This window comes from Anomaloglossus baeobatrachus, chromosome 6, assembly GCF_048569485.1.
Source record: "Anomaloglossus baeobatrachus isolate aAnoBae1 chromosome 6, aAnoBae1.hap1, whole genome shotgun sequence".
NCBI lineage: Eukaryota > Metazoa > Chordata > Amphibia > Anura > Aromobatidae > Anomaloglossus > Anomaloglossus baeobatrachus.
Genome location: NC_134358.1, coordinates 330,440,108 through 330,452,932, shown reverse-complemented (window position 1 = coordinate 330,452,932; position 12,825 = coordinate 330,440,108). Strand labels below are relative to the sequence as shown.

At 40.6% G+C, this 12,825-nt stretch overlaps 1 protein-coding gene across 7 annotated transcripts in view; it reads right to left on the bottom strand.

The window, feature by feature from the left end:
* Window positions 1-12,825, bottom strand: part of LOC142243250 (poly(rC)-binding protein 3-like) — a 1,512,260-nt gene that overhangs the window by 368,683 nt on the left and 1,130,752 nt on the right. Inside the window, exon 1 of one of the 7 annotated variants that reach the window (XM_075314944.1) lies at window positions 8,897-8,984. The exons of 5 other annotated variants lie outside the window; for them this stretch is intronic. The gene's annotated coding sequence lies outside the window, so the exon portion shown is untranslated. Of the gene's footprint in view, window positions 1-7,843; window positions 8,427-8,896; window positions 8,985-12,825 lie in introns of those variants that run through there. One more of the 7 variants, XM_075314941.1, reaches the window with a different exon arrangement.

Sequence of the window (12,825 nt, the reverse complement as noted above, 5' to 3'; positions counted from 1 at the left end):
CGCAACGCACGCATGGATAATGCGCAATCTTCATAGATTGTGCTGGGGACGCAGGACGCATGCAGTTACGCTGCAGTGCAATACATAGCGTAACTGATGCAATACGCACACGTGGGCACAGAGCCTTATAATTGTAATTCTTTACTGACCATATAATACCTGAATAGATATACTATAGGTAACACTCTCATTTCTGTATATAGTTTCAAATTAGTAATGAGTTGGAAAAAGTATCTAGCCTGTACTTTAATGTGATCCTTATGTTGGAAATGCTTGAACAGTAAATTCACCTATGGGTATGTGCATACCCTGCAGTTTTTTTTCTCCAGAGAAAAACGCACCCTCTGGCAGGAAAAACTGCAGAAACAATGCATGTGTTTTTGCCTCGTTTTGGTGCGTTTTTGCCTAATTTTTATTAATGCATTTTTTTAAAGAAGAAAGAACATATGATAAGATAGTACAATTGATAGATAGCTAGAATAGATAGAAAAAATAGAAAAAATTGATAGAAACAACATATAGAATAGATAGAAAGAAAGAACATATAGAATAGATAATTAGACAGAACAGATAGAATAGATAGAAAGAAATAACAGAATATCTTGCTAGATAGAGCGATAGCTAGCTTGGACAGCTGTTTTTTAAATTATTTTTTGGTAAAAAAAAATGACGTGGGGTTCCCCCCATTTTTCATATCCAGCATAGGAACAGCAGCAGCTGCAGGCTGCAACCCTCAGCTGTCTGCTGTACCTTGGCTGGCTATGAAAATTTGAGGGGATCCCGCACTTTTTTTTAAAAATGATTTGATTTATTAAAAAAAAACAAAAATGACCTTGGGTCCCCCCATTTTTTCTAATACCAGCCAAGGTGCACCAGACAACTGGGGACTGATATTAATAGGGTGGGAAGGGCCATGGTTGTTTGGCCCTTTTCCAGCCTAACAATAGCAGCCCGCAGCCGCTCCAAATGTGGCGCATCAATTATATGCGCCAATTCTGGCACTGCGGTGGCAATCAGGGTTATAAGGAGTTAATAGCAGCCCATAGCTACCACTAAGTCCTAGATTACTAATGGCAGGCGTCTATAGGCCCCTTTACACACTGAGACTTTCTAGCGATCCCACCAGCGATCCCAACCTGGCCGGGATCGCTACAAAGTCTCTGGTGAGTCGCTGGTGAGTCAAACAGGCAGACCTGGCTAACGACGCAACAGCGATACGGACCTGCAGAACGACCTAGCTAGTCATTGGGGACGCTGTAAAGCAGCTTTTTGAAAGGGAAGTCGCTAACGAAGTCGCTGTAAAGGCCCCTTTACACACTGAGACTTTCTAGCGATCATGCTGCACAGTGGGAAACAAAGGACCAAAGAATGGTCCTGAACGATTTGTAGCGATCAGCAACTTCACAGCAGAGGCCAGGTCACTGATGTGTTTCACACTGCAATGTCGTTGGGGAGGTCGCTATTACGTCACAAAACCGGTGACGTTACAGCAATGTCGTTTGCGATGTTGCAGTGTGTAAAGCCACCTTATGAGACACTCCCTGTCAGTAATCTGTAAGTGAAAGTAAATAAACACAAACGCCCCAAAAATCCTTTATTTGAAGAGGAATAATAGAGGCAAATTCATAATCAGGAAGCTTGATTCAACAAAGTGCTAGCACCATGAAAAGTAGGGCTCAGCTGGTAAAAATTGTGGCTGGTTGCTGAATAGCAGTCTAGAGTAGCAGAACAAATATTTAGACACCTGGCTTGAATAGAACAAAGTAAGAAGTGTGGCTTAACTCCAAGAAAACACATGGTTACAGAGTGCACTACTTGAATACTCAGGTGGAGGACAGCCACCTAAGCTGGCCTTAAAGATCCTTGAAACATTACATAAGAGGTGATTTCTGAAAGGCTGTGGTACCCTGATGTGGACTAGAAAGAGCAAGCTGGCTATAGGGAATGAAGCAAAACCTGGTGCTGGAGCCTGGACAGGTAACACAAAGAAATATGAGATTTAACAGCTTTTCCTTTATAGTTATTACATACCGTAATAGCAGTTGTATACAGTCCTATATTGATCATATATCTAAATGCTAAAGTCCTAAAAATCTTCAGTTTCAAAACCTCAGTAACATCTAATTTGACGGGCTAATTTACTACACTGTTATCCCTGTTGCAATGTACAGCTTTGCATATATATATATATATATATATATATATATATATATATATTATATATATACGTTCATTCACATTCTTCCTGTTCATAAACTTCATTAACTAAATGTAGTGAATAAACCTTGCTTCTAAGTTAAATCCTATCGGCCATGGATTTCCTGCTTAATGCTAAAACCCATGTGACCCATTTTCCTTCAGCAGATAGTTTGCCAAAATTGGAACCGACTGAACAAAAAGTCTCCAAGCCTTGCTGAAAGAGGACAATTTTTATAAGTGGTTTTTACAGCAGAAAAGATTAAAAATCTGCTGAGCATCTAAAATAATTGAAAGTATGTGCTAGCTGAAGAATATGGATATTAAACTCTTAGCACCATAAGCATGAGATGGCTTGAATGTATTATTCAGCATTTATCACTGGAGTAAAGGAAGTCAATCTGGCTATGATTTCATAAACCCCTAGAATGACAGAATAGACAGGACTACATTGCTTTGCAATCTGATGAAGAACCCCCAACGTTTAGGACCAGCTATATATTCATCAATACCAAGATACAGCACAAATGAACAGATTTTATGTTTATGCACCAAATACTACCCCATTCAAGAACTAATCAATACACCATTGTAAACTATGGCAGAACACAGCATATTTCTGGACTATAAAAAAAAATACAGATAACCCCTAGATTTTACATGCATAAAATAAATATTTAACTAGGCTGTGCCATAATTTATGCAGCGTTATAATTTAACCATAAGTGATATTGACACCCTATTGCAGTTTCGACACATATTAATGAATATACAATATTGAAGAAGATAAAAGTGCTCCATGCACAAAATACTATATCACTAACTCACAAATTTCTTTCAAATTAAAGGTCACAAGCTGGTAGGCTGTCAACAAAGAATGGCAGGCGCGTTAGTGTGTATTTATTTTTATTTTAGAACATTTGTGCCCTTTTTTACCGTCTTTTTTCCATCATAATTTCTCTATGTAAAGGTTCCACTAAATGGATGGAAAATACTTACATTTGTATAAAAGTTCTCTGACATTCTGTAAAAAATGATAATGTGACAATGAGAATTGTATGGAAAGTGTTATGTTTTGATGTGTCTTCCTTTTAGATATTCTATTTTACGTGCTCTCAGTGCCCTTGAACGCTTACATTCCTTTACAATGTAACCCAAAATTATCCTACTGATCCCAGCATTGGTATGTGCTCACATGACTTTAGTGTATTTAGCATGGCACTGTACGTCGCTTGTGTTTACATTGTGTCTACGGGATGTAAAGTATGCATAGCATAGGCAGCACTCACCAAAATGTCACAGGGTAGTAAAACTCTGGTATGGTCTAGGTATAGACAGGCACACATATGTATGTATACATATACAGTATATATATATATATTTCACAAAAAAATTAAAGATAACACTAAAATACAATTGTGCTGTTTAAGTGTTCCCTTTATGTTTTTGAGCAATATATATATATATATATATATATATATATACAGTACAGACCAAAATTTTGGACACACCTTCTCATCTCTAGAACAACTGTTAAGAGGAGACTTTGTGCAGCAGGCCTTCATGGTAAAATAGCTGCTAGGAAACCACTGCTAAGGACAGGCAACAAGCAGAAGAGACTTGTTTGGGCTAAAGATCACAAGGAATGGACATTAGACCAGTGGAAATCTGTGCTTTGGTCTGATGAGTCCAAATTTGAGATCTTTGGATCCAACCACCGTTTCTTTGTAGAAAAGGTGAATGGATGGACTCTACATGCCTGGTTCCCACCGTGAAGCATGGAGGAGGAGGTGTGATGGTGTTGGGGGGCTTTGCTGGTGACACTGTTTGGGATTTATTCAAAATTGAAGGCATACAGAACCAGCATGCCTACCACAGCATCTTGCAGCGGCATGCTATTCCATGCGGTTTGCATTTAGTTGGACCATCATTTATTTTTCAACAGGACAATGACCCCAAACACACCTCCAGGCTGTGTAAGGGCTATTTGACTAAGAAGGAGAGTGATGGGGTGCTATGCCAGATGACCTGGCTTCCACAGTCACCAGACCTGAACCCAATCGAGATGTTTTGGGGTGAGCTGGACCGCAGAGTGAAGGCAAAAGGGCCAACAAGTGCTAAGCATCTCTGGGAACTCCTTCAAGACTGTTGGAAGACCATTTCCGGTGACTACCTCTTGAAGCTCATCAAGAGAATACCAAGAGTGTGCAAAGTAGTAATGAAAGCAAAAGGTGGCTACCTTGAAGAACCTAGAATATAAGACATATTTTCAGTTGTTTCACACTTTTTAAAGTATTTCATTCCACATGTTTTAATTCATAGTTTTGATGCCTTCAATGTGAATCTACAATTCTCAGAGTCATGAAAATAAAGAAAACTCTTTGAATGAGAAGGTGTGTCCAAACTTTTGGTCTGTACTGTATATATATATATATATATATATATATATATATAAATGCACTTTATATATATATATACATATATATATATATATATATATATATATATATATATGTATATATATATATATATATATATATATATAGGTATGTATCACCTTAACAACCTTTGATGTGCTATGTGCATCCTGAGTCATTTCTCTGCCTTTGATGCGAGCTTGCTCTTCAAGGCCACATCTTTCCCTGCACATGTCAGCTGGTTTAGTCAGTCAACATGTACCTCTACCAACTGTGGGTGGAGCAGCGCTCAGCCCGTGCGGTTATTAACCTGTTAAACGCCACTGTCAATCTCTGACAGCGGCATTTAACATTAGCTGGCAGGAGGAAATGCTGTTCTTACCCTTCATCGTAACACCTACAATGTGATTGCAGTATGCCAATTAGTTTTCATGTCAGCAAGGGTTCAGCTGATGATCCCTGTATCTGTCATCTCAGTAGTCCTATGAAAACCAGCCCATGGCCGGCGTTCATAGGAGACCTTGATTTATTTTATATACAGCAATACTGTGGCATTGCGGTATATAGAAAAGTGATCAGACTATTGTAGCTTCAAGTTCACTAAGGAGATTATTAAATACAGTGCAAAGTAGTTTTTTTTTTCTTTTGCTGAGATAATCTTATATATGTGCCCCTGGTATGTACTGTGTAATGGCCATGTCTAACTCTACAGGGACATGGTCTGATCATACCACATCTCCTGGGCTGGGGAAAAAGTAAGAGATTATCTAGCTAGCCCATCATGGGATTACAAGTTTATGGTTTATCTGAGGTAAAACATTTCCTTCCCTGTTTAATGACATATTTTACCTCACAGTAATTATCAGCTGATATCTAATGCGGTAACATTTGTATTCTCTACTTTGCTTCTTCATCTGGTCAAGAATAATGGCATGATCAGACCATGGTCCTGCATGGTCAGACACAGCCATTACACAGTACACACCACATGTAAAAGATTATTTCAGCATAGGAAAAAATTGTTTTTAACACATCCAAATGTAGAGCTAATTATTATTCTAAGATCCATTAGCTAAATTGTACTTTGTTAGTGGGACAATGTCTTTAAGGCTCTCCTACAGATTAGAGAAAGGTCTTCTGAACCTTGTGATTTCAGTGGGACTGGCCCACCAACTTATGTGAATGGGGTCTTCCGATAGTATCCTAACACAAGGATCAAGCATGTTGAATTTTTATGCCTAATCTCAATCAGGGGATATGTCAGTCAAAGAAGTCTCACTTCCCTCTCCCTGTTGAAAACCCATATATGCGCTGCCATAATGACTGTGCATGTGTATTAGATGGCTGGAAAAAAAAATTAACTGTCGGCCGAACACTCATCTAGGAGCACCTTTATATTACTATAATATACAGTATAGAAATATACAGCACTTTATTGGAAATGTCATGCATTTTTTTCCGACCTTGGAGCTGCATAGAATGATTATATATACAGTGCTATTACTGTCATGCATGCATTTGAGTTGTCATGCTTCATACATGAAGATTTTCCAATGCCATAAATAGTTGTGATAAATTCTTTAGTAATAACCTCATCTATAAGGAAGTGGTAAAATATTCTTACTTTTCAGGCGCTCCAACACTGTGGAAGGCACAGAAATGTCATTGTTCGAATGAAACCTATATCTGTACAAGAAGGCCTTTCATTCCAAGTGAAAGAGCAAAAATCCAAACCCATTAGCTGCTCTTCCCGTTAACAATGTCATCCTTATTTGCAAAACAAAACCGCCAAATGTCCATCTCTCAATTAGGACTATTCACATCTGTGACCAGATCTGTCCTGTGCGACCCATGAATATTTGAGGCCTTCTGAATGGTTTCAATCAACAGTTTCATAGAACGATTTGGCATTCAGTTCTGAAGTTTGCTTGTTGCATATTTCATTCATAACTATCTAGTCGATCTGATTAACAAGTATAGTGCTTGTACCAAAAGAAGTCATGTTGAATGTTCATCGCTCTATGACCTTTGTATTAGACAGCGCTGCGCAGGTGAAAATCCCAAAGTCAGAAAGTGCTCTGACCTTTCTAATGCTGTAATTATTCATGTATTAATATTATTTCTGCTTAGGAAAAAGATCTTACTGTGTAACATTTATGTGTGCATATCACTCATATTGGAATGTGTGCATATAATATTAATGTAACACTTGACAGATACATTGTATACGGATTTAAGAGGACAACACCTTTGTATCAAGAAGGATGGTAATAACCCTTGTAATATCCTAGAAAGCACACACATATAGATATACTCAATTTTCTATGTCACAACTGTCCTAGAGTCTATAAGAATAAGTACATAATATACAATGGGCCACAAATATAGGACTTTCAGCAATTTAGTGGTGCATTTAGTGGTGCACTAAACTTAGATAAAAGTCACTTTCTCAGGCCACACGGGTCTATACATTACTGTCCACTACCTCACATTGCCAATTAAGTTGTATAAATAAATGTAAATTAACATCTTGCCCCGGTATTAAACCCAGTTATAAAATTGTGGAAATGATTCGATCAGCAGAAAGCTAACCAAATAATATGCAATAAAATATTAACGATAAAGGTGTTTACTTAAAAATAAAGAAATACGTCGTTCATAAAAATATGATCACCGCATTGTTCATGCAGCCACTAATGATCAAAGCCTATTAACCAGTTCACTGTCACGCAGGCCTGAACCTCATCTCTTCCCACCGCTCAAAACTTAATCTTTAAGAGGAAAAGATAACAAGAACTTAACACGCCTTTTCCTATTAATGGACGTCCCAATTGTTATGGCATTCCATACGTATGCAGGAGGTACACTGGACCTGGAAGACAGGCCTGGTACCATTTTACACATGTACTGTAATATACAATATATATAAACCCCCAGACTGAGATGTGATCTACCAGTGGGCAATATATGCATATAATGTATATGTTCAGTAGTTAGTCAGTCCTACCGGTATATCACATTTCACAAACAGGTAAACTAAAATACAGGACAAGCAAAGTGCAGCGCACACAGGGCACAACTCTTCTGTAGCAGTTCAGCATGCATATAGACACTGAGGTCGCTGTGGATGGAAATGAAGGCACACATAATAAAGTATAGGCTGATACATTACTGTAGAGGACTGATTCCTCATGTCACTAACAGATAAGAGAACTATATTCAGCACCAACCTTCGCCTCCACTGAAAGCCCAGCCAGAGTTCTTGAACAATGCTCTTTCTTCAGCTCGGTCACAGTGAGTGCGGCCCTTCTATGTGTCTTCTGATTCCAACTGAGGACAGATGGCCAGGAGCCCTGAGCCTCGCTGGAATGAGGCAAAGCTTTGCTTTTTTTTCTCCTCTTGCTTAGCCCCTGGCAGATAAGCCTGAGTCAGGCACAGTGAGCTCACAACACCCCCTCCACCAATCATTTCAATTAGTGCCACATGAGAGGAGCTTCTGCCCAAAATCTTCTTAGGAAAGGGCCAGAGGGCAGGGCAATCTCCTTTGCTCAACAATGACCAGAAGCAGCTATAAATATATTGAACAAAGGCTCTGTCAGGGCTGAGAATGTGATGTACTAATCCCATAGAGCACTACAGCAGGCACACAGTGAGCGACAGTTCTGTTTCATACTGTAATCTGACTGAAAGACCTCTTGTCTAATCCGCGAGGAAGACTACCAGGAAACTGTCCATTAAAGACGCTTCTTTAGGAGCTATTACTGACGGGATGACTGTGTCTATTTGGCACTAGACTATGTACACTCCTCTCAGCATCCTGAAATCATCATTTACTGGAACATTGCACTGGCATCATCAGCATCACATTGTATCTCCGCCAGTCACTACTGTAGGTGACGTCAACAGCCCAGCTCCCTACAGTACACACATGTACGGTATACAATGCTGGCAAATCTACGCATAAGGTGCATGAACGCATCCAGCAAAGGAGACATCTGCTTCCAGAAGAAACTCCTTCCTATTCACAGAGACCTTTTCTTAGGTTTCTTTTTATTCGATGATTTTATCGCTTAGACGTAAGAACTCTTCCGAGAGAGAAAATACGTCTGTTTTGTGTGAAGTGCACCAATACTAATGTATAACTTTTGCAGAATATTATTGAATGAATAAGTTTGTAGTGTTTCTTTTTGCAAAAGAAAATCCCACAAGCTGGATAAGATCAGTGTTTTAAAAAGAAAGCCAGAGTAGACAGGGCAGGACAGAGAAGAATGAAAGCCCCTTACCATGCAAACACAGACCATGTGCTCTGCCCGTGCTTTCTAAGCATCTGATTGTCAGTTTCTCTTGTGATGACAGCTGCTTGCTTGGTGCTGGGTATTGTTTGTTTATGGGGGTGGAGGACGAGGAGTGGTTTCATTTCCATTGCAATCGGCAGTGTGGAGAGGCCATGTTTACCGCACAATGCATGCATGTTGCTGGGGGGGTCAACAGAAGGGAAGGCAGCAGGTTCTATCTTCTTCGAAATACAATTACCCAGCAATATGTACAGTACATGCTGCATGATACGTGTGGAATAAAGCAGCATGCCTTCATTTGGGATACAAAATACAAAAATAGATGCAATCAATATGAAGGAAGACCACTCAAGGTTGGATGGTTGACATGTAAGGTCGTTCTGTGCCCTGGCATTGATTTAGTGTGACATCAGTAGTATCATATAAAGAAGCATGGCTGCCCTACTTAAATGCATTAGGCTTCAGATATGGAGTGATTTTTGCTCCTGCTCTTCAGCCTCATTTCTAGTTCTATTAATAAAATTATAGCATGAATCATTTATGGCCCAGCAGTGTATCTGGGAAATGTGTTCTTGTTTAGCTCCACTGTGTCTGCTTATCTGCTCCCACTTTCTCTGCAGTGCAATGACATAATGCATCTACTCTGCTCTTACCTAAGTTGTGTCCACATTTCCATCCTTACCGCCAAGTCATTCATGGTAGCCAGACATAGAAATATAGGCATGGTATTGTTGGCAAGAGATATTTGCTTTTTAAAGGTTTATATAACAGGCAGATGATTGCCTGAATGATTGTACAATCATTATCTAGTGTGAACCTGCCCAGAGTCTGAAAGACGGATGAGAATTCTTGTTTGTCATTGATTGCATTTTTTATGCGTAAACAGGCGTCTGTAATGGAAACTGTATGAGATGGGGAGGCAGTGGATAAGATTTGCGTGAAAACATGTTAATGCAAGTACAGCGGCCTGCTTCACTTGCTATATTGTGGATTGGCACTATGATAAAACGCTCAGTCATTCTTAGTAAATATATATGCCCCCATATATGCCCCCATTTTTGTTGCATGTGTAAAGTGTCGGAGATGGGCAGTCATGGGCGAGGGTCATGACAGTCCTCAGCCCACCCCGACACAGTACAGACATGGGGGACAGAGTGGTGTGGGTGATGAGCAGCTGTGGAAGTGATACCTTTCAGCTACTGTACTTCTGGGTCCTGTTCACCTCCATGGGCCCTGTGCCCTACTCGGTGAGGAAGGAGACAGACATCCGGTAAGACTTGCATAACTTTACTTAACAACTTGCCGGCAGACAATTTCCATTTCTTTACAGTGGACTTGTCATCATCATCATCAACATCTGTCAAGCACAACAACGTCGGTACCTGGCTCGGCTCTGCAGGTATGGCCATAATGGGACGGTTTACCCTGCCATTTTGGACCCACTACCTTAACATGGCTGTGCATTTTGCGGCCTGGTGCGCTGGATGGATGGACTCTATGCCCTCCCGCCGCGACTGCGTTCCTTGACATACTAGCAGGTGCCAGCCTCAGGTAGGGGCGCCCCAATTTCTCCTTTACGTCTCCATGACACACTGGACTTACATCCCACTGCAGTAGAGCCCCTTCTGGTAACTTTGCATTTCTTCTTTCTTACCTTGCTGACTTGTCTCTGTTCTGCTTCTATCACCTCCACCCTTTACACCCCACCCCTGTCTTCTGATCCTCCTGGACCTCTCTTTCTTGTTCTGCACTCTACACCAGCATCTCCGTATCGCAATGAAACAGGAAGCTGCCTTTCTCTATATCTCTTCCTGTGCTGATGAGCCAACCTCTCAGTTAATCTCTGCTGTGCTGTCACTCCCTATATCCATCCCTTCTCACCAAGGGAACTGGGAACCTATGATACCTGGTGGCGGTCGGTCATATTACGGCAGAATGCATTACATTAGCACAAGAATACCATACAATAGTCACAAACATTTACATTGCAGTCATGTAGTCACCACTTTGGTCTGGGGCGGTAGGGCACTGGACACCCTATTACACATGATCACAGAGAATGCTATAGATAGAAAAGTGTTAATACCAAGGTTCTGATTCATCAAAGCTTTTATATAAGAAAGCTCAACAGTTGTGCAAAAATTTTGCAACTTTTCCCACTTTCAAGCCAGTTTCTTGCAATTTGGCAAAAATGAACGAGCTGTGAAGTGGGATGAGGGTGATGGAGAGTGACACCATAGTTCGACTAATTCATGATGAGCTGCAGCATCCCTTGTCACAGACTGGAGTAAGGTCAATAGTGAGGTGCACAGTGGCGCATTTCACGTTTATATGAAGACAAAAGAAGTATATGTCTGGCGCTTGTAAGCAATCAGCTGGATGTAGATCGTATAAAATGTCCCAATTTATTAGAAAAAATTAAAATTGCAAAACAGAAACAGTCATGACAAACCCCTATAGGACTAGATGGTCAGTGGGAACAACGCGTTTCTGCCAATCTCTTGGCCTTAATCATGTACATTTCACATTCATATGTGCCCAATTCAGTAAGAGGCCTCTTAATGAATCAGGAGTCTCTGACTCCACCACACTTCCTCATCAAGACTTGTTTTGATGAACCAGTGCCCAAGTATTTGTGATAATTACTAGCTCTTGCTATTTGACATGCACAATATGCCATTTAGAAAGTACAGTGGAACCTCGGTTTACGAGTAACACAGTGTGTGAGTATTTCGCTATACGAGCAAAGCTTGCTGTAAATTTGTAACTCAGTTTATGAGCAAGCTATGCTGTATGAGCAAATACTCACCGCACACACTTCCGGTTCCATACTTTCACCGTGCTCTGACCTGCTCTTGCAGTCCACACAAACACACACAAACACATACGAGCACACACATATTATGCTCACCTTACCTTCCGTTCCATCACCGGCTTCCTGGTTCTTCTAGTCTGCAGGTACAGTATGCGTATCCGGTAACCATCGCGATGATGGAGGAACTTCCGCTATAAGCCGCTTCTCAAAAGGCAGCGTGCTGACCAATCAGAGGCAAGAGGCTCATGCCTTTGATGCCGGCCCGCTGGCAGCGGAAGCTCCGGCATCGGTCGCGATGGTTACTCGATACACATCCTGTACTGGCGGACTACAAGAACCAGGAGGCTGGCGAGGGAATGGAAGGTAAGGTGAGCATAATATGTGTGTTTGTGCGTGTTTGTGCGTGTGCGGAATGGCACAATAGGGGACCAGGATGGGACATTGAACAAGTTGTGGAACGAATTGTCTAAACTTCTATTATTTCCTATGGGAAATTTTGCTTTGCTAGACAAGTAACTTTGTTTACAAGCACAGTCTCAGAATGGATCGTTCTCATAAACCAAGGTTCCACTGTATCAGGCGCTCCATGGCCATTTTAGCTGACTTTTGATTTTTTTGTGCTTTGATATTATTTAAATACTGTAATTTGAAGAAAGAAGATGATTGTTATTACCGCTTTTTTAGGCTCAGCACGGTCACTTTCCATAGCTGTAGTGACGAAATGAGAGAAGTAGAGAGCTGAGTTATGTCAGTGAAATTGTAATGTGAGTCACTGAAGCATAATTAACAGCTTCTGCAAACCGTAATTGAAACCCATAACTTACACCCATTCTGCCCCCCTTCCTTTGTATATCATATAGAAAACGCCAACTTCGTTTCCATGACCTCATTCATGATTATGGGATGTCATCTTTGATTTAATAACAATCTCAGCGATTAATGAAGGCTCTCTACTCTAAAGGTTAATATAAACAGGATTGCAGTGTTAAATCTGCAAAAAACAAACCATCCACAATGATAATGCAAATAGGAAGCCCCTGGCTTGCCTCCTGCCAGTGGAAGAAGGCTACATGCTGGCAGAATTTCTCGGGGTTGCATGGAG